The sequence below is a fragment of the Chelonia mydas genome, chromosome 15 (genome assembly GCF_015237465.2).
Source record: "Chelonia mydas isolate rCheMyd1 chromosome 15, rCheMyd1.pri.v2, whole genome shotgun sequence".
Taxonomy (NCBI): Eukaryota; Metazoa; Chordata; order Testudines; family Cheloniidae; genus Chelonia; species Chelonia mydas.
Window position 1 is genome coordinate 22,829,260 of NC_057856.1, and position 20,825 is coordinate 22,850,084.

The following is a 20,825-nucleotide window of genomic DNA, read 5'->3' on the forward strand; positions in this document are numbered from 1 at the left end:
GTTTCAAAGAAAATAAAGGAAGAACGCTGTGACTACTTCTAAATCCTTCCCCCCTCTCCCCCACCCCTTTGGGAACATAGGAGAACAATATTGCTTCTCTTATTTGTACTTGGAAGGACTTTTTTTTTTTTTTTTAAATAACAGCAACGGGGATAGTGGCTTTGACAGCATGGTTGCAATAGAAGGTGGAAAGAGGAAAGCGTCTTGCAATTAAGTCTCGGTTACAGTAGAGGAAACACATGGATAAGATTGGTGGAATTAGAGGTTCATTTCTTGTCTGTGTGGTGGTTTGTCTCTCAACTCTGGGCCATATCACATGATATGATCCCATGCATGGATTCTCAGGCTTGCTTGTCAGACCAACAATATTGTTTCAGAAGGGGAAAAGTATTATCTTTATCCTCTTTGTAGGGATAGTGTGAGGTTTGTTTAATGCTTTCTGATCCTCCGTTGAGAATGCTACATATAAATGGAAAGTATTATTAATGGTAGTATTAATTGCCTGCTAACTCAGCATCCTATTTAATCTTCCTGTTGTATGTCACTGGCAAAAATATATTAAAAATATGGAAGATGCACAGAGGAGAAATGTTGTTGTACTTTTTAGTTTCAAGCTCTATCTAAGCAATTGGATGTATTGTATTTTTATTTGTGACACAATCCACGTATATGATTTTGATACATCTGAAAAGGGAATTACATTTGCCTGCCACTTTTATCAGACCTTTGAGAATTTGTATTTATAAATTCATGAATTAGGATGGCAAGGGATTAACTAGGTTATCCAGATTAGGTTTGTATTTCAAATCGATTTCATTAATATAAAAGCCTCTCTCAGCTATAAAACATGATTTACTAACCTCTTTTCCTAGAAAGGTGCTGATTCTCTTCCCGTTGCTCTCTTGTGCCAATGTCACCGCATGTTATAAAAGCTGGAGAAAGGCGGGGTTAAGGACTGGCCAGTTCTATACGGAATGGTAAAACAGTTAAGTGGGACAATATTGTAATCCTGGTCTTACCAGCCCCTGCAATGGGAAACCCATTCGTGCCCACCGAGAACTTGCCTATTCTGCACAGCGTAGCCATTCAAGGCGTCACATAGGGATCGAATTCAAGTTTTGCTCCCAAAAAAAGGGCACCTACAAGATGAGCTCCAGATGAATTTCCACTAGTTGTAGCCGTATTAGTACATGTAATTGGGCAGTTGTTATTCCTATCACTAGAGGGCAGTGACACACACAGGATTTAGCCAAGTCAGGATAATGCACAGAATGCATGGGCCCTGAGAATGGTGGCACTTCTTAGAAAACGGTAAATGGGGGCCCTAAAAAGTCTTTTCAGCACATTCCAGTTGCACCAAGAATGAGAGTGACTGTTACTTATCCGTTTTGCGGCTTTGCTATTGACCCATTCCCGGTCTTGTATTCTATAGATTCGGGGGCAGAAACATAGCCACTTATGTACTAACCCTTTTTTTTTTTTTTTTACAGACTTGGGAATTAAATCAGCAGTAGCATAGGCAAGACCCATTTGAAAACCAGCTGGGCTACACAGGATAAGAGAGGTCATCAGGTGAGACGCAATCTTAAAGGCAGGTTCCCTTTTGTCTCATAAACAATCACTTCCCCTCCTCCCCCCGCTTCTGTCCTATAAACAATAAGACATCAAAGCCCAGCGAGTGTTCTCCTATTCTGATTTCGCAGTGGCCTCTCTGATTGCGCTGCAGTGGTTTCCATCTGAAACAGCTCCAGAGGTGAAAGTTGTGTTGTTGTTTTTTTTTTTTTAAAGTCTTTAGAAAATTACCATTTGCTCTATCTACCGTACATAGCAACGGCAGTGTATTCTGACAACCACTTAGAGGGGATTATAACATAACTACTCAAAATCAGTTCTTATTGCCATCTGTTCCCTGAACAAGAGGAACTGAGCTCCGGCAGTTCTATGCTACATTCTTCATAGACTGTTGCTGCTTGGAACTCTGCTTTCAAATATGTTATCTATTTACTCCTGGTGCTGTTATCTAAGATGGACCCTTGAGCTGTCAGCATCTGATATTGCAATCGATGGTAAATGTGTAAACTCTCATTACACACTGCCTTTAGACCAGATTGGACGGCAACATTAATGAAACATGGAATCTAAGTGCAAGAGTTAATTCAGTTTGAGAGCTATTTGAAGATGTCAGCTAATTAGTAACCCTTCTTTTCAGCTGAACGGCTTTAACTCCATTTCCTATTGATAGATTGCTTCCAGGAATGCCAGATCAATAATGGAAGGCACTTCGGGATTATAACAAAAGACATAATATGCTCACTATTGTTAAGTTCCAGACAGTGGACTTGGTCTGGTGGGATGTGATGATGTCCCATTTGTGTAGATCCAGAGGAAGACTGTCCTGTGCTGAAGGGGGGGGTAGAACTGTGTTCCTTCACGCTGCAGCTGAATAAAACAATGAATTGCTCCTACTCCCACTGAAGCAAATGGCAAAGCTCCCATTGACTTGAAAATGTGTAAGAGCCGTCCAATGCACAGGCTTTAAACTAGATACGAAGCAAGTATTGTCATTATCATTTATTTCTAGCATGGTAGCGCCAAATGGCCCAATCATGATCAGGACCCTGTTGCTCTAGGTGCATTACAAACCTACAGGAAGACACAGTCTGTGCCCCCATGAGTTGATAGTTTATCTATAGTAGTCTCATTACTGCTGCTAATCATGGCAGGAATGTCAGAATGAATCTAATTTAGGTAACGGGTGTCTTGCATTTGCAAACTAACATGTATGTCCAACATGCAAAGTAAGGCAGAAGATGAACTATAAAGAGGATCGTTAATGTGCTAAAGTGGCTGCACATAAATGCAGAGCCTCAGAAAATTAAGCATTACATCACCCAACCTGGGTTCAGAATAAACCAGGGTAGCTAGCATAGGATGCCCACGCCCTTTGCTATGGGGCTCCATCTTTGTGTTCAGCTTTGATGTTGCCACCCGATCGCCTTAGTCACTGTTTTATGAAATCTGAACTCGTGGGGGTGGTGGGATCTGGTTTCAGAGTTTTAGCAGAGGTTTGTAGAGGTTTGTTAAAATAACTGGTTCCATCTCTCACTAGCGAAGCTCTGCTGTCATATTGCAGAGAGACAACTGCTGGGTTTGCTGAGGGAGGGAGGAAGGGGAGGGAAGAGAAGCCTATTTGGAAAGGGAGAAAACAAGGTCTCATTTTAAAGATAATGCAGGCCCTGTGCTCCTGTAATGCTTCCGGAGCCTTTCCCTGGGATGAAGAGGGGTGTGTATGTGTGTGTGGGGGGGTCATTCAAAGCACACTGAGGTCATTGGAAATCTCTGAGTGGGCTTTGGATTGGAGCCATTATACTGTTAATAACCATTTGGGGCACTTTCATTTCATGAGAGCACGGGCATTTTGTGACCCACTGTCCGTGGCTGCACAGGAATCAAGAGGGCATAATGCACCACCGTACTCCACCGTGTGTGCCGCCTTCCTGTATCGCAGGTCACAGCACTAGAGGGAGAACAGCCTGGGAGGGGCTGCTGCTCTGCCTCCCTCACAGAGGAGTGAGGAAGCGACAGGCAGGGCCTGACTGCTTCCTCCTTTCCCATCCAAGAGGAAGGACAGCCTTGTGGTTAGACTGCTAGCCTGGGATTCAAGAGACCCCAGATCAATTTCTTATTCTGCCTCAGACTTCCTGTGTCCCCTTGGGCAAGTCATTTAGTATCTGTGCCTCAGTTCCCCATCTGCAGAATGGGGATAACAACTCTGCCCTACCTGCCAGAGGTGCAGTGAGGATTAATACATGAAGTGCTCAGAGCTGTGGTCATAGGGGCCAGGTGAACGTTCATGAGAACCTGCTGGCTAGCACAACTGAGCTGCTTGGAGGGGACAATGGGTTGGTGCAGATGCCCCTCCTTCCTCAGAGTAGGAACCAGACACTGGATTGTCTGTGGTCTTTGGCTATTTTAGGTGATGCTGTCAAGCATGTCATGTTACAATGATTCATCTTAAACCACCATAGCACAGATGTAGCCTACAGTCCCGCTGCATGTGTTACCAAGGTGTATATAGTCTCCACTTGATGTAGGTGTCCAACTCCCATTAGTGCTAATGGGAGCTACTGTGTCCATGCTGCTAGGGAAGGCTATTTCCCAGATTGTCAACAACTAATAAAAATGGCATTTCAATTTGGATACCCAACCTTCAATTTAGGAAGCAGGCACTTGAGCTGAATTTTTGACAGCTGCTGTACCATAATTAACTTCAGGCTCAAATGGAATTGTTTATGCCATTTCTACAATTTGGTCATGGGAATTAATTCTTCTTTTGCATCCTTTGCAAAGGCAATACAAGCAAGATTCCTTGTGGTTTGGTCCTTCTGAGCTTTGAAGAGGGAATAAGCAAGAAGAAGTGATGCTTGTCCGTAGCAGGCTATTCTCTGGTTTCCAGCAAATAAATGATACAGGGCTTCCACTGAGTTCAGAGTGGTTGGATCAGTCTCACAGAGGAGAAAGAATTAATTTGGGGTACTATCAATCTGGCAAAATTTAGTTGCAGTCCTTAGAGAGAGCTTGGTTCTGGGATTTTTGCAAGCCCCAGTAGCTTCTTCATGTTGTGGATGGAATGGTGACTAAGTTTATAGCAGGACTCAAATGAAAACCAGCCATTAACTGTTTTCCCAGTGAAGGTGGGAGTCCATATGTGCTCATTTTATTCCAGGAAAATTTCAAAGAGCATTAACACACAACCACATCTGAAGGAGCTGGTATGTTCTACTGAGACAAATAGCCCCCGTAAAGAATGGTTTAAATGATCTGCTGCATTAGAACAAGTCCTCTACTTCAGCAGTTCTCAAACTGTGGGTCAGGATCCCAAAGTAGGTTGTGACCCCATTTTAATGGGGTCGCCAGGGCTGGTGTTAGACTTGCTGGGACTTGCTGGTGTTAGACTTGCTGGGACCCGAGCCCTGAAGCCTGAGGGCTTGGTCCTGGGACAGCAGGGCTCAGGCTTCAGCTTCAGCCGTGGGTAGCCGGGCTCAGATTACAGGCCCCCCCGCCCAGGACTGAATCCTTTGGGTTTTGGCCTCCCCACCAGGGGCGGTGGGGCTCAGGTGGGGTCAGGCTTCGGTCTTCCCCCTCCTGGGGTCGTTGTCAGAAGGGCGTCGCGGTGCAATGAAGTTTGAGAACTGCTGCTCTACTTCATTGCATTGTAGAGTTAAAAATTCAACATTTTGAAGGAGTGCTTCAGCAAGCATGCTTTTAGGGGTCTGATCCCTTAAGTCATAGACCCTCACTCTACTGATTTTTAACTCCCATTAGCTATGTTAGTTCTGCAGTCCAGTAGCAGAGTGAGCTGGATTCAATTCATGAACAGAATCACCAGCATCAACCGTCAGAATTGCTAACCAAGTGCTGGGGTTTGGTCCAACACACACACTGGAGGCAAAGAGAGTTGCAAGGACGCCCAAATTATTTGGGGGCAACTGTGCTGCACAAATATTCCTGAGGGCAAACACGGATCTGCATAAACTTGGTTCTCCGAGACCAGGGTGCGTTTGTAGAGTTGGTAGTTAGATCAAACCATCCACTGATTAAACTGGCTATGGAAGCCATTGATGGACAACAAATATGGAACCCCACAATGCCTCTTTACAGAGTTTAGCTGTCCTTGTTGTCTTTCGTCTGCCACAAAAGCATGAGTTAAAGTTGCAATGTCTGTTTTTATTTTGAGCATCCTTCTTTGCCTCAGAGAGTGTCACACAATCAGGATGGTTTATGTTTAATCATTCATAGCTTTTTGTCTTTGAATGCATTGATTGCGAGGTTGGTTTATTTAATGACTTTGGAGATGGACTGTGGTGGGAGTAGCAATGCAGGTTGCTTATGGCATAAGCCCATTTGTAATAGCTAGGGGGAATATATTTTAACTAGCCAGTAGTTAAAAGAATCATTTCATTTTCTTCTCGACACATTTCACTAGCTGCTTTGTGCTTTACAAAGCTAAGCTACAGTACGTGTACAAGACGGAGTCTCTCCGCTGTCGGATCCCTTTGATGTTTTGCTCAACTGAGTGGAAAATATCTAGGTAGCACCTACTGAGTAATACTGTCTAGCAGGCTAGAATAAGTATCTTGTATTGTTAACAGATGTGATTAGATGGTTCATTTAGTGGTTCAGGATTTTACACTGCAGTATTTCTCATCTAAGTTTAATTCCTGAGCTGTCTGCCGAAAGAATCCCATCTCATTAAAGGAAATCAAGGCCGTTTTACTGGTAACTAGAGAGATTCTCACACACTCTGTTCAAATCTGGTCTCTGTTTTCCAGAAACTGGTGTATTTGGTTGCACCTGACAGATTACTTTGGAATCCCAGAGGTTACAGATTCTTAATCCTGCTCATCTCTATTTGTAATAGCTGTTCAGCTATGAGTGGTGCTTGGCTTGTGGTGGTGCTGAGCTGCCATTGGTACTTAAATAACTGACGTGCTGCTTCCCCTCAAAGGGATATGATCTGATTTTCCTGGGAAGCGCCACGCTTTTGTAATGGACATCTGTGGATGAGCTGCTCAAAGACTTAACTAAAGTTTACCCAAGTGAATAAATAAACATGTGGCATTCCCAAGCTGAGCCTGGTGGTGGTATTTTATCCATTAAAAGTCATCATGCTCCCTGTCACCTCATCTGAGCAGTGGCATTATGGGTAGATCTCTCACAGTTCTCCTGTAAACATTGTCTAGATGTCTATAAGAAGGCTTTAAAAAAAAGAGGAGGAACGAATAACATGCATAGAACCTAAGTCTGTATCAAGCTCTCTTTTGCTTGTATTTTTGCTCCCCGGGCATTGTCCTTCACTTGTTAACTCTTCCAGGGTTATGTGCATATCTTAGAGCTGGATTTTGATACCATTAGTCAGGTTAGGGAGCTCCTCCCTCCACAGCTAGAATATAAGGGTTTACATGAAGTCAGGGAGATAAGCTCCTTAGAGCCTGTATTTGTTCTGGACCATAAATCCTAATGCACAGCTGTCGTGTAGTCATAAGCATTGTTCTTTATTGCTCTAAGAACCGTGACTCTTAAAAAAAGGAATCTTTTGATAATAATAACAATGAGGCCATATCTCCTACCGTTTGGGCTGGGCTGGAGAGTCGCATGTGAGCGCACAGCAGAAGGTTCACCATTGAAACCATATCGCTGTCATTCTGATCTTTCAGTTCTCCGTAGCAAGTCTCTGCAGTGGGTTAAATGTCATCTCTTCGATCACAAGATTCCACCTCATGCAAGGCTCTTCTGGTGTGTTTAAGTGAAGGGTGGTTGTTTTGTGAATGAGGTGAGAAATAGTTCTGACCTTGGCTTTGTCCTCTCCCCTGTGGCACTCAAGCTTGCTTTTAGATTTAGTGGATCTGCTTGTAACCAGAGACTAGTGGTGTGGGGTAGCTGGCAGGATCAAACAGCTCTGTGAGTCTGTTTGAGGCTGTGCTCATGAGGAGGTGATGCTGCTGAGTTGTCATGTCCTATTTGCTATTGTGCATTGCTCAGGAGGAGCGTTGTCATCAATGAAGCTATTATTATTTTTTAACTCAAAATGATAAATCAATACTGACATTTTTAATAAGTTTGGTTTTTAAAAGTTGTCATATTAGGCAGTTTTTGTTGTGTACATTTCTCACTGATTCTTTAACACAAACACAGCAGATACCCTGCTGGCAATCTGCAAAAAGACTATGCCAATAGCCCTGGGTCAAAATCATACACTGGGTTACATTGGTAAAAAGAAAAGGAGTACTTGTGGCATCATAGAGACTAACAAATTTATTAGAGCATAAGCTTTTGTGAGCTACCGCTCACTTCATTGGATGCATTCAGTGGAAAATACAGTGGGGAGATTTATATACACAGAGAACATGAAACAATGGGTGTTACCATACAGACTGTAACAAGAGTGATCAGGAAAGATGAGCTATTACCAGCAGGAAAGTGGGCGGGGAGGGTGGGAGAACCTTTTGTAGTGATAATCAAGGTGGGCCATTACCAGCAGTTTACAAGGACAGTAGGAGGGGAAATAAACAAGGGGAAATAGTTTTACTTTGTGTAATGACACATCCGCTCCCAGGGTTACATTGGGAGTCTCTTCCCGCCACATGAGCAGTAGGGCCGGATCTCTCCCTATCACACCAGCTGTTCGTAGGTTTGGATAGTGGCTGCTGTGTGGCTAAGGACACCATAGCTGCTAGGTGTATTCAGCCCCTCAGCTGGCTATGCCTAACTGCCATATTCTGTCAGAGCAGAAGCCTGATGAAATCTGATGTGTCTGATATCTTGTCTCCAGCAATGGATAGTCATGCGTGAGCCAACAGAAAATTTCCTTAATACTAAGCATACAGAACCTCACCTTTATTCTACTGACCGTGCTGGTGCTGGGAAAAGTGTGGAAGAGCTGCCTTGAAATCCCAGATAACTTTATCTACAGTGTAAAAAGAGAGGATGAGAAAGCAAAGCAATAGTAGCTCTGTTAAATTCTGGGTTGAGGGACACTGCATTCTGTCAGAGAGACAAGGTGCGTGAGGTAATATCTTTTATTGGACCAAGGTCTGTTAGTGAGACAGACAAGCTTTTGAGTCACACAGAGCCCTCCTTCAAGTCTGGGAAAGGAACTCTGTCTCACAGCAAAATGCAAGAGGGAACAGATTGTTTAGCGTAAGTAGTTAGTACGTATTTTAAGGGACCGTATGCTACATACTGCATTCTGTCAGTGTAAGCGGGGGAATAGTCCCGCTCTTGTGGGGAACTTTCCTGGCTTCTGCACTACCCCGGTGAAGTGGGCTAGCGAAAGGATCTGAGTCCTCGCTCCCACTTCCTTTACCCAGTGGCCTTCCTGCCCTTGAGGACTCCCCTTCCACTCTCCTGTCTGGCAGAGTCCTCGTAACCCCAACAAGGCTGGGCCCAGGATTCCTGGGGGGCTCGACCCCCAACCCTACTGGGTTACCTAGGACAGGGACTAGGGAGTCCCCACTCCGGGGTACTCTCTCTGCACTGGGCACTTCTCTGACCCACTGACCATTACATACAAGTTAAAGAAAATGCAAGTTATTTAATCAACAATTTTAAAAAGAATAAGGAAAAATGGGAAAGGTTAAAGGAAACACATCACCCCACTCTGTGCAGGGAACATCACAAACAGTCTCTCTGGAATGTCCGGGCAGTTCACAGTCTGTTCCTTGTAAGTCCCAGGCCTCCTGCTCAGGCCCTGACTATGCTGTAGGGATGCTGTGGGTTGGACACTTGCTCTGGTGGTGGCCACACGCTCTAAGTGATAAGACCCTTCTTCCCAGTGTTGCCCCCACCCTGTCGGAGTTACGACCCAAGCCTGGCCTGTAGAGCCTCTTGGCTGAGGCGTCTCCCTGTGCTGGGCCGCTGCCCAGGGTCCCCCTCGTTCTCCCCAGCTGCTCACCGCACCCAGCTCCGGGCTGTTCCAGCCCCAGCTCCACCACTCGGTCTCAGCACTGCTGCTGCTCTGCCTCCAGCTTCCTGGGCTGCTTCTTTGGCCCCTCTGGCTCTGGTTGCTGCAGCTCTGCTCCCAGGGCAAGTCTGCTCTCTCTGGGCTGTGCTTCTGGCTTTGTCCTGGGAGCAGAGCTGCAGCCCCAGGGTCTGCTTTCTCTGGGCTGCTTTTCTGCTCCCTCTGGATCTGGCCCAGCTCTGCTCCCCAGCTTAGCTTGGGCCCGACTCTGTCTGACCCAGGCAAATCCAGCTCACATGGAGGACGGGACCTCCCTGGCCTCCTGACTCTCTCTGATTAGCCTGCCCACCCTGTCATTCAGGCTGACCTGGAGCATTGGCTTCTCCCCATTGTTCCTGGGGACTGTCAGTCTCAGGGTCCTGATTTCCCATAGACCCTTTCCCTTTTAGTACTGGGAGCTAGCCAACGAAAACACCCCACTGAATGTTAGTAAGGGGGCAATAGACCCCTTATATCAGCATCTTACAGACTGGCTTTGAAAAGAGGTTTCACCTTTACACTCTTCTGTGGGACAACACTCTCAGTAACATAAACAGGGAACTTGCCCAAATTATCCCGTGGCGTCTCCTGCATGGTATGGATTGGGTTGTGACTGTGTCACAAAGGGCACTGAAATTGAAATTGAAAAATTTACTCAAAACTGACGCTTTCCGATAAAAAGTTTTGGTTTTGGCAAATCCTCATTTTCTGACAAAAAATGGTTTTGTTGCAGAATTCCTGACCAGCTCTAGTGGTGAGTACTCTCAGCTGGGAACAACCGCATCTTGGAGGATCAGGCCTTACATTTGCCATTTTTTGATTGAGTGACTAAGACCCACAGGGGTAGCATGTTACCTTTGGAGACCTGGGTTTGATTACATCTGAGGTGGAAGTGTGAATCAGGCTTGCCTTCTGTGGCGATTATGTTACCTAGGTCACAAATGGAATGTGTCCGACTGTAGTGCAATTACTTACTGAGGTGTTTGTTTGAATAGCAGTCAGAACTGCAAGGCAGGATTGAAAGAAGAGCATATGCCTGTCTGTGTAGGGGAGAGGAGGGCTGTTTGACTCCACCATTGTTATCTGTCCCTCCGATTCATGAATACTCCATTTTAATTAGATGACTTGGAGGAAGGTACTTATCAGTATGAGCAAGCATGGCACAATGTGATCCATACTAGTTCTGAATCTGGACCCAATTTGCAGTGAAGATATTCGATACATAGGGTCTCAGTTGGCATAACTCAAAGTAGCCATTAATTTCAGTGGAATGATGCAAGTCTAAGGATCTAGCTGAGTAGCTTTGCTAGGAGCAGAGGTAATTCAGTGCTTGAATGGACATCTAACACGGTGGATGTTGTTGTTTTTTTGTAACTTATGACACTGCTTACAGGTAAGTGCCTTCAGACATAAAACCAGCTGATTTAAATCCAGCCCCTAAAATTCTGTTTACCTAATTTAGGTAAGAGTTTACTCTAGATGTTCGGCTCTGGCTAGAAGACAATGGCCTGTGCAGTGTAAACAGTATGTCTTTAATTTCCTCATACAGATATATTAATACTTGTTAATGAATGAGCTTAAACTTGATTGACTGCAGTTTTTAGTACGAGCAATTAAAGGCCTCCCTTTTTCTTTCTAGCATGCAATGCAAAAGTGCAGAATATTAAATCCTACACTACATCCATTAGGAAGTCAAGCAATTAAACAACTATGGAATCCTCGGAGCAGTTTAAAAGCTTTTCCACTTGCTGTTAACCACACATTAGCAAAAACCGATACTTAATGGCTAAAAGCCTTCAATATCCCAAATACAAGTAAAATGCAATAAAAAAGCTGGCACACCTTCAAAGTATCTTTAAATGATAGGGGCATTTTAAAATAAAAGATAATTAAAACCTTCAGGATAAGCCAATCAGAAGCTCACAGATCCTGTATGACATGATCCCAAGGAGCAGTCAGGAATGGCTGATTATGAAGAAATAGAACCAGCTGATTCCGAATATTCTGATTTTTTTTAAAGTGGATTTGCACAATGGAGCAAATATAGGAAGAATTTTCCATTGAAATAGACTTGTGTGGTATTTTTGGACTCTTTGCAGCTAGTTATATTTAGAGGAGTTTTTTCTTGCCCACCACTCAGCTTTCTTGGTTGGATGCTGTGGTGAAGTCCTGATTGTGTGTGTTACATACTTGGTTTACAGCAATGATTAGGATCTTACACCACTTGTGCCTGGATGGCTTCAAGGCGGGGATCAAAAGGAGAAGGAAATGAGCTTGGAGCAACCAAGTCTTTGTTCAGGGATAAAGTAATATTTTTGCATTTACATGTTGCCTTTCATGCTAAAGGACTTGTGTGTGTCTGGTGTTAGTAATAAAATGTGACCACTGAATTGTAGCCACTGAGGAGAAAAAAATTGGCCAAGAATACCAGGACCAACTTTTAGTCTTGTTTAAAGTACAACGGGATCATCTTTTAGATTCACACAGAGTGGAATGGACATAATTTTTTAGGGCTGGTTGGAACACCAGACAGAGGGGTAATATTTCTTTGTGAAGGGGAGCAAAATGATGTGCAACCTGACACATTGGGAGTCTGTGTGGTAGAGTACTGAGAACTTGGCTCCTGATAGACCAGCTCACGTGTTGTGCGAGTTAGAGGGGAGACTTCCTGGCTGAGGAAGAACCATGGTCCCTGCAGGAGGGTAGGACTGAGTGAGGACCGGAATGGAGTAGGGTTGGGATTGGAATTTGCCCCCCTTCCCAAAGAAATATCTGAATAGGTTTCAACTAGTAGTGCCAATCTATTTCCACCAGAGAAACACTCCATAGCTGGGGATAATTAGGGCACTGGCCTGGAACATAGGAGACTGGGTTCATGTCCCTGCTCAGCACGATCAGGGATGGAAAAACATCTGCTCTGAATCAGGCAGAGCAGGGACTTGAACCTGACTCTACCACATCACAGGCCAGTGCCCTAACCCCCCCCCCCCCCCTTCAGCGCAGAACAAAACCGAAGTTGCAGTGACAAGGAATTGTCATCTCTAATCAGGAGTCTCTTCTTAGACGGTTTGGAAGGGCAGGTGCCCTGTAGGATTACTAATGATGTGACTGATTGAAGAAAAATTACCAAGATCTAGAAAGAGACTTTAGGCAAAGCCCTGAGCAAGGAGCATTACATAAGCTACAGGCCCCCAGGAGCAGTTGGGGAGACATTGTGACACCATCTTGCAGAGGGCTGGTAATTTGCTGTGGCCTGTTCAGGAGCCAAATACAACACCCCGGCACTGGCTTAGCTGAGCTGTCCAACATGCAGGACATGTAGAGCCAAGGATCTGCTTGTGGGAGTGGAAGAAAGGTGTGCGCAACTCCTGCTTACTACCACACACTTGGGTTCAAGGTCCAGTTGCTTGCGCAGGTGCGTCATGGAAGGTCTTGTTCCTTTTGACTCCCTGGCTCTAATGTACGGTCCAAGTCACAGCATAGTCCCAAGAATGTTCCTAGCCAAAACTTAGGCATCTAAAGATCTTAGTAGCACCAGTTAAACCCAAAGCACAATGATAGGATGAGCTCGCCCAGCTACTGATAAGCACTTGGAGCCCCAAACCATTGATTAGTATGGCAGTTATTAACCAAAGATGGTTTTAATTAGAGAGCCTCATAAGGAGAGTTGAAACGTTACCATTCACAGGCTCCAACTCAGGAGTGCATCCCTAATTAGCCCAGCACACTGGCACTTGCTTAGCTTGACACGTGCTTAAGTCCCATTGAAGTCAAGTTAAGCATGTGTTTAAGTGCTGTCCTGAATAGTGCTCAAGAGGGTGTGGGATTCCTCCCCACCCCCAGTCTGTTTCTTGTAGGTCACTTGTGGCTAAAAGGTTGAGTGGTGAAAATTAGCACCGACATTTGGATCTGCCAGCTGAGTTCCCACACTACTCTCTCCTTTCAGATTTTACCAACATGGTGCAGTATGATTGTCTCAAAGGGTATGTCAAAAAAGGACCCTCTGCGGGGAGGCTCAGAGCCTTGGTCAGCTGACTAGGACGCGTGGGGCTCATACTACAGGGTAAAAATAGCAGCATAGACATTTGGGCTTGGGCTGGAGCCCAGGCTGTGAAACCCACTGAGCGGGGTGTGGGTCTCAGAGCCCAGACTCCAGCCCAAGCCCAAACAACTAGGCTGCTATTTTTAGCCCCATAGCACAAGCCCGAGTCAGTTGACCTGGGCTCTGAGACATGCTGCTGCAGGTTGCTTTTTTTTTATGTATCGGCATACTCAAAAGGTAGAAGAAGCTCATCTTCCCTATGAATTCATTTTCCTGGTGTAGGGGGAAAAGGTGAAATAAGAAAGATTGTAAGCTCTAAATTCTCATGGCCCAGGACTTATATATTACAGCTACAGCTAGAAGCCTGCTCTGCAATGTTCTCCCACGTGGCTCCAGCAATTTCCTCATTGCTCAGTTTAGAGGAACAGTCTGAGTTAAGGAACTTGTGGCCTAGATCTCTTCATACCAGGTGGGGGGAGGGTGGTTGTCAGATATTTCAGTGATCAGCGCTGTACTAATGCCTATAAAAGCCAGCAGTGTTCCTGGTTTGGCAAAAGCCCTTTAATAGGTGCTTTAAATTTAAAGACAGGTAGCCCCTTTGACTTCAGTGGGAATTGAAGGCACTTGGCAGAATTGGGCCCGATGCAAGTGTATCATGTGTGGCTCACAATTAAGGCGCTATTGTTGAGGCATTGCCCTTAAAGTCTTTGTATGTTTGCACCTAGATAACTTTACCTTAGTGCTTGCTTTATTCTTGGATTCCTTTGGTATAGGGAGTACTGCAAGCAGGTCCCGTTCCAAAGGCCGTTGCAGTCAGCAGGAGACTAGCCACTGACTTAAGTGGACTTTGGATTGGGTCCATACAAAGAAGCATTATTTAGCTGTCTAAGGCTGTTGCCATGCTCATAGAGGTAATCGCTGTATACAAGTGCCAGAAGCTGGGAATGGGCGACAGGGGATGGATGACTTGATTACCTGTTCTGTTCATTCCCTTTGGGGCACCAGGCATTGGCCATGTCAGAAGCCAGGACACCGGGCTAGATGGACCTTTGCTCTGACCCGATATGGCCATTCTTATGTTCTTAAGTAAGAGCCTCTAACAGCAATAGTGTTAGTAGTAGCCGTGTTAGTCTGTATTTGCAAAAAGAAAAGGAGGTACTTGTGGCACCTTAGAGACTAACTAGTCTCTAAGGTGCCACAAGTACTCCTTTTCTTTTAACAGCAATAGGATACCCTGGAAGAATCCGGGTCCCAAATAATAAATGTGTATCCTAGGGTGTTTTTAAACCCACTGAGCCATGTAGTCCCCTCCTGATTTCATTTATCCATAGTAAACTTTTTTTTATGCAAGAAAATTGCTGTCTGCTAAAGCCTTATCTTGAAATGATTTTCGTAATTATTGTTTAGGTTTCACACTGATAAAAGAGAGTGGGCTAGCTAATTCCCAGGAATCTTCCTACACCTCATTTATCAAACTTAATCCCCCTTTGCATTTAGCACATATGCTTCTCCCCTCCACCTACCTCCCCGCCCCCAATAGCTAGCATGAGAAATGAGCATTTCATACAAGAAATGCCACCCCCCTGGAGAAAGGTTTGAATGTACTCCTAGCCTCACACATTACTTTTCTGTAAAATTAGGGCATGAAAAAGGATAATGAATGTTAAACCAAGTTAAAAGGAGATTTGCAGCGAATTAACAGACAAAAATGTAAGATTAGGTTGAACTCGCACTTGGAGGGATTAAAAGGCTTTGTTTGTCCTTTGATCTCATTCCTGTTGCTATAAAGATCTTCAGGGTCAATGGTACGGAGGATTATCACCATTCTAAATTACTGTTCATTTTTGCAGTGATGGATTACATACCAGGAAAAATGGTCTGCCATGGAAATTTTAGATACCCTACTTGGTTCCAACCTCCCATTCAAACTCAGGCACCAAATCCCAGGGAACGCTCTCCACCTAATTAGCGTAGAGAAGTATCACTCTCTGTTAAGAGCAGTAATTGTCTTTGCTCTGTTTGCTGGGGAGGGCGTGGGGGGGGGGTTATGACATGTTGGATTGTTTCACCGCACATTGATTTGCTGCCATCAGCCAAAAAAAGATGAAGGGGAGCCTCGGCCTTGACGCAGTATAACCAAGAATGGAGAGTGGAGGAATAACGTTTTTTCTAGAACTGCCTGACTTTTACCCTCATGGTGCTGGTGAACTTCAACAGCGAGAGATGGGAGGGCGCGAAAAAAAACCCTAATTTCTCTTCATCCAGGAAAAAAGAAAATGATGGGCTGGATCCTCAGCTCATGTGAACTGGTAAAGCTCCTTTTGAAGTCACTGGAGCTTTGTCCATCTACAACAGTTCAAGGTCTGGTCCTGTATATGTTATCACAATTATTAAACACTCTGTTCAATTCCAGTTGAGGATGGAAAAGAGCCATCTTTGGTGTGTCCTTTTCCTTCTGTCTTCCCTGCTCCCTCTCCTTTCCTGTCTGCATGTAATGACTCCCTTGGTAAAGGTTCTGCTGGGGTTTCCTTCTTTGTTAGTTAAGTGCCTATTTTCTGCTCAGGGTTGTAGAGTGAGCATGCACTGGTGTCCTGTTAATTAGCCTTTTAGGGTTGTAGTCCCACCCCCTTTCTGTCTGATAGCTCAGCTTGACATGTTGCATTATCTAGCCATACTAGTTAGCAGTATCAAGCTTTGCATTTCGAAGCCGTGGAGCTACCGATTCAAATCCCGGGCGGGCTCAACTCACCCTTGACCCTTCTGAGGTAGAGAAATTGCATTCCATGCAGCTCAGTGCGTGAGATCTTTTTGGATGAGACCTTATTTAACCAAAGTCCTCTCTGTTTTGTGCAGAATTACAGATCCTTTAGCACTTTTTCTTAGAGTAGAGGTTTGCTTTGGAGTCCTTGGCCAACATTTCCTTCCTTGTTGTGCAGGGCTTTGTTGAGTGGTTGCTTCCCAGCCACCCCTGATGTGGTTGGGTTTCAGAAATGCCTTCTGTGTAGCACTTCAAAATCCTTCAGGATGAAAGCTGCTGTATAACTCTGGCCCCAATCCTGCAGAGACTTACAAATATGCTTAACTTCTTATGATGTTAACATACTCACTGTATTTATTCCTACTGACTGCAGCGTGTAAAATTCAGGATGTGTAAGCCTTCACAAGGGATTGGTATGGGCGTGGGGAACGCAGTCGCCTTCTTGTTGGAATGTGGGTCATGTGGCTCATTATGGACTATTGTAGGGCAGGTTAAACCCAAAAGAAACATACCTGTCACTGTGGAAAATATAGCTCGAGGGGCTTATGAATGTCATTTGTGAGCTAAAATTAACGCATATTAAGGTAGATTATGATTGTCCCTTCTGGCCTTAAAGTCTGAGTCTCTGGGAATGCGATGGGATTACTTAACAGTAGCAAGCACTGTAGCCAGAAGCTAGTATTTGCAGGTTTGAGGCCATAGGAAGCACAGATTAAGTATTCCACTGAGATTCATGTATCTTTGAAATATTCATGGAATCATACAATATCAGGGTTGGAAGGGACCTCAGGAGGTCATCTAGTCCAACCCCCTGCTCAAAGCAGGACGAATCCTCAACTAAATCATCCCAGCCAGGGCTTTGTCAAGCCTGACCTTTAAAATATCTAAGGAAGGAGATTCCACCACCTCCCTAGGTAACGCATTCCAGTGTTTCACCACCCTCCTAGTGAAAAAGTTTTTCCTAATATCCAACCTAGACCTCCCCCACTGCGACTTGAGCCCATTACTCCTTGTTCTGTCATCAGCTACCACTGAGAACAGTCTAGATCCATCCTCTTTGGAACCCACTTTCAGGTAGTTGAAAGCAGCTATCAAATCCCCCCCCCCAATTCTTCTCTTCCACAGACTAAACAATCCCAGTTCCCTCAGCCCCTCCTCCTAAGTCATGTGTTCCACAGTCCCCTAATCATTTTTGATTAAAATTATCCTTTTCCATGCTGGTCGTAGGATCTACTCCACGTTGCTTAGTTACATAGGTTAAAAATTCTTTGAAAAAGAGAGGAAGGTGGATGCACAAAAGAGAAGTTGGGGCAAGGGGGCTGGTACAATTTGTATAATGGGGGTGCTAGGAGCCATTGAACCAAACTGCAAACACCAGATCTGATGGAATCCACTTCAAGCTGGTGGGGGTGTGTGTGCGGCAGCACCTCTAGTTCCAGCATTTATGAGTGAGGAAGAAAAAGAGACTCTAACGTATGAAAAGTTAAGGATCCTAGTACACAGTGAAAGTAAATGACCGTTGACCATTACTTTAACTACATAATTGACACCAGCTCTTTACTGATCGCTAAGCAAGAGGTTCCGCTAATATCATAAATGACTGTAATCTGGAGCGCAGAAAGAATGGGATCAAATCCAGCAAAGTGCTGAGCACCGAATGAGTCACCAGGAGTTGAGAAGGCTGGGCAACTCATGAAGGGGTTCAGCCCATTTCAGGATTGGGGGGCCATATTTAGTACTGCTTTAGTGTAATTAGAGAGAAACGACATCAGGTACCCAAAATGTCATGTGTCCCCTGTGGAGGGCTATGTTATACAAGTGAAGGATTGCTTTATGCGCAAGTCACACGGGAGAGGAATGATTCTAAAATTACTGCAAGCCCTTACAGTGGAGCAATCAATTTTATCTGAGCATGGCACTCGTGTGTTTATGACAATTCATAGTTTAAAAAAAAAGATACTGTAATAAATCTTATAACAAAATATATTCTGTAGACCCAATCCTTCAACCCTTACTCAGACGAGTCATTCCACTGAAGTCAGAGGGCTAGATCTTGTCACAAGGATACAGTCAGCATGGGGTTGTGGCTCAAGGAGGCATAATTGCCTGCTTGCTCCTTCCCCCTCTTGCTCTGGGAGGTAGTAATTAGTAATAATAGTCAACAGCTGCAGTGAATTACTACACCCCAACCTCAGCTGTGGGGACCAGCAAATAAAGGATGGTGCCAAGCTCCGCCCATTCCTTATCCCCTAGCGCCAGGGCAGAAGCAAGCACGTGTGTAACTCTGCCCACCTTGACTCAAGATCTGGGTGTGCTGTGTAATGGCACAGGCATGTAGTTCAAGTTGCATGCTTGCCTAATGTAACTAGTCCTGCTGAAGTCAGTGGGACCACTGGCAAGAGTAAGGAATACTCACGTGGGTGAGTGAGCATTCTAGGATTGGGTCTTCTGAGTATCCGGTACAACAGAGTATCCATATTTCCTGCAGTAAAATCTCTTGCTGAACAGAATTAGAATTCATACCTCATACACGTGCTATTTAGAACAACTTTTGATTTAAAAGCAGGAACTGGTTGTTTAGAAAATCTGGCAGGATCCAGTCAGTCTTGTACTTTTCTTTCTTTTCTTTTCTTTAAACAACCAGTGGGTGTGAGAGTCAGTGGCTGGTTTTGAAACTGTTGCAAGCCAGATAATGATTGCAGTCTATGACATTCTCATTACAAACAAATGCACAGAACAGACTGGCATAATCCAATGTTCAAAGGAGCTGGAAAGTGTCCAGATAATGCAGGATTTGTGTGGACAAGAAATTTGTCAGGATAATTCTTTGAGGTCTTTTACAGGAGTTAATAACTAATTAGAGAACACTGAGAAAATACCAATTCCCTGTCATAAGATAGTCCTTCCGTTACTTTGATCTCTGGCCAACTTGCTCATAACATTAAACAGCTGATAGATGGACATGATTTTTTTTATTAGACGTTCAGTTCAAGAAGCAGCATTTGGTCAATTAATTTACTTGTGGCAACTTCTCTGATTGGGTTGTCATTGCAGATAGAATTGGAGACCTCCCACTCCAAAACACGGTTGTCTCCCATTTAAGCTAAAGGCCTAAGATCATAAGGTGGAAGCAATAGCAGGCAGCTATCCCAAGAGATCAGCAATGGAAGGTGATGGATAACAAACCTTGCAAGCGGGTTAAATGCTGTATGGCCTGATTCTCATTTACACGGAAGCCAGTTTACACCAATTTGGCAGTATAAAGAGGCTTCAAGTGGGTATAAATGTAATATATTTCTATTTTAATGCCATAACAGTTTAAGCTTGCCTAAGTGCATATGAGAATCAGGCCCTATATACGTCTCTTGTCAGACGCACTATGGATTTGGCTTATACCCATTACAGCTTGCAGCTGTCCATTGTACAGATTGAAAAGAAAAATGGATTGATACAACACTAAACCAACCCACAGGACCAACCTAATGGTGCCTGCCCCTCATAAATGGAAGTCAAAGGTCATGAAAGTTAAGCAAAAAATGTCTCTCGGCAACATCGTATCATTGTATCATGGTGTGACAAAACAATAGCTATTCCTGATCTTACTGGACTCAAACAAATACCCTTACATATACCTTCTGTGTACTGAGTCCGACCTCTCATAAAAAACTGAACCAGGAAAACGGTGTTCTCTGATATATTCCAGTCCTGCTCAAAGGCTTGTTATAAATAACTTGTTCAATTACCAGGAGATGTTGATATGATGCTTCTTTCAAGACAGCTTTTGTAGGGGTTTTGTTGGAGATACAGCCCCAAACCATATGATTTATTGTTTGTTTTCCTTTTTAAAACGAGAGCACAGAATAAAAATGTCAGATTTAAGAGAAAGGTTGTTAAACTTTTCTTGTTCCTTAAAGGCTTTTTGGATATTTTCAGTGGCTGCTTGGCTCCTTACCTGCCATTCAGAAAAGTGCCAAGCAAATGAAGAACTCGCTGGAGTTGTCCATCCCCTCCGGTCTCTTGTCCATTCACCTGTCCGAGCTTCCTTAGTATGAGCTCAGTTGGAAAAGCGAAGGGGCTATAGCAGCCACTAGAGGACTGAAAGAAAGAAAAAGATGTAAAGAGTCATATTGTGCTAGCTGTGAAAATATTGCTCTCTCTTATTGAGACCAACAAGCTTGGGCAGTCTCCATCTTAATTTGTTTCTCTCCGCCTCAGTTCTTCTTACGTGGCATCTCCTTTATGGGAGGCTTGCAACGCTGGTAGCCTGTTCTGTACTATCCCCTGCTAATCTCTTTGTGGATGAATAGTCCTCTTGATCCACTCAAGGTGCCACATGGGCCATCCAAGATCTTCTTTTTCTTCTTCATGTTCTTCTGCCATCAACTTTCCCTTCCATTGCCTGTAAACATGCATCACCCAATGAACCTTCTGGAAACCGGATCTTTCTTTCCATAAGATACGTGACTGGCATTTGGGTTCCAATAATCTCCAATGCTTTTTGATTGGTGACATGGTTATCCGTGATA

The 20,825-nt window shown here is 44.3% G+C and overlaps 1 long non-coding RNA gene across 2 annotated transcripts in view; it reads left to right on the plus strand.

Moving 5' to 3' along the window:
• LOC122463054 overlaps positions 1 to 20,825 on the plus strand; it is a 113,215-nt gene that overhangs the window by 31,364 nt on the left and 61,026 nt on the right. For both annotated transcript variants that reach the window (XR_006286033.1, XR_006286032.1), the window contains one exon: positions 1,491 to 1,572. This is a non-coding gene — a long non-coding RNA (uncharacterized LOC122463054). The remainder of the gene's footprint in view (positions 1 to 1,490; positions 1,573 to 20,825) is intronic.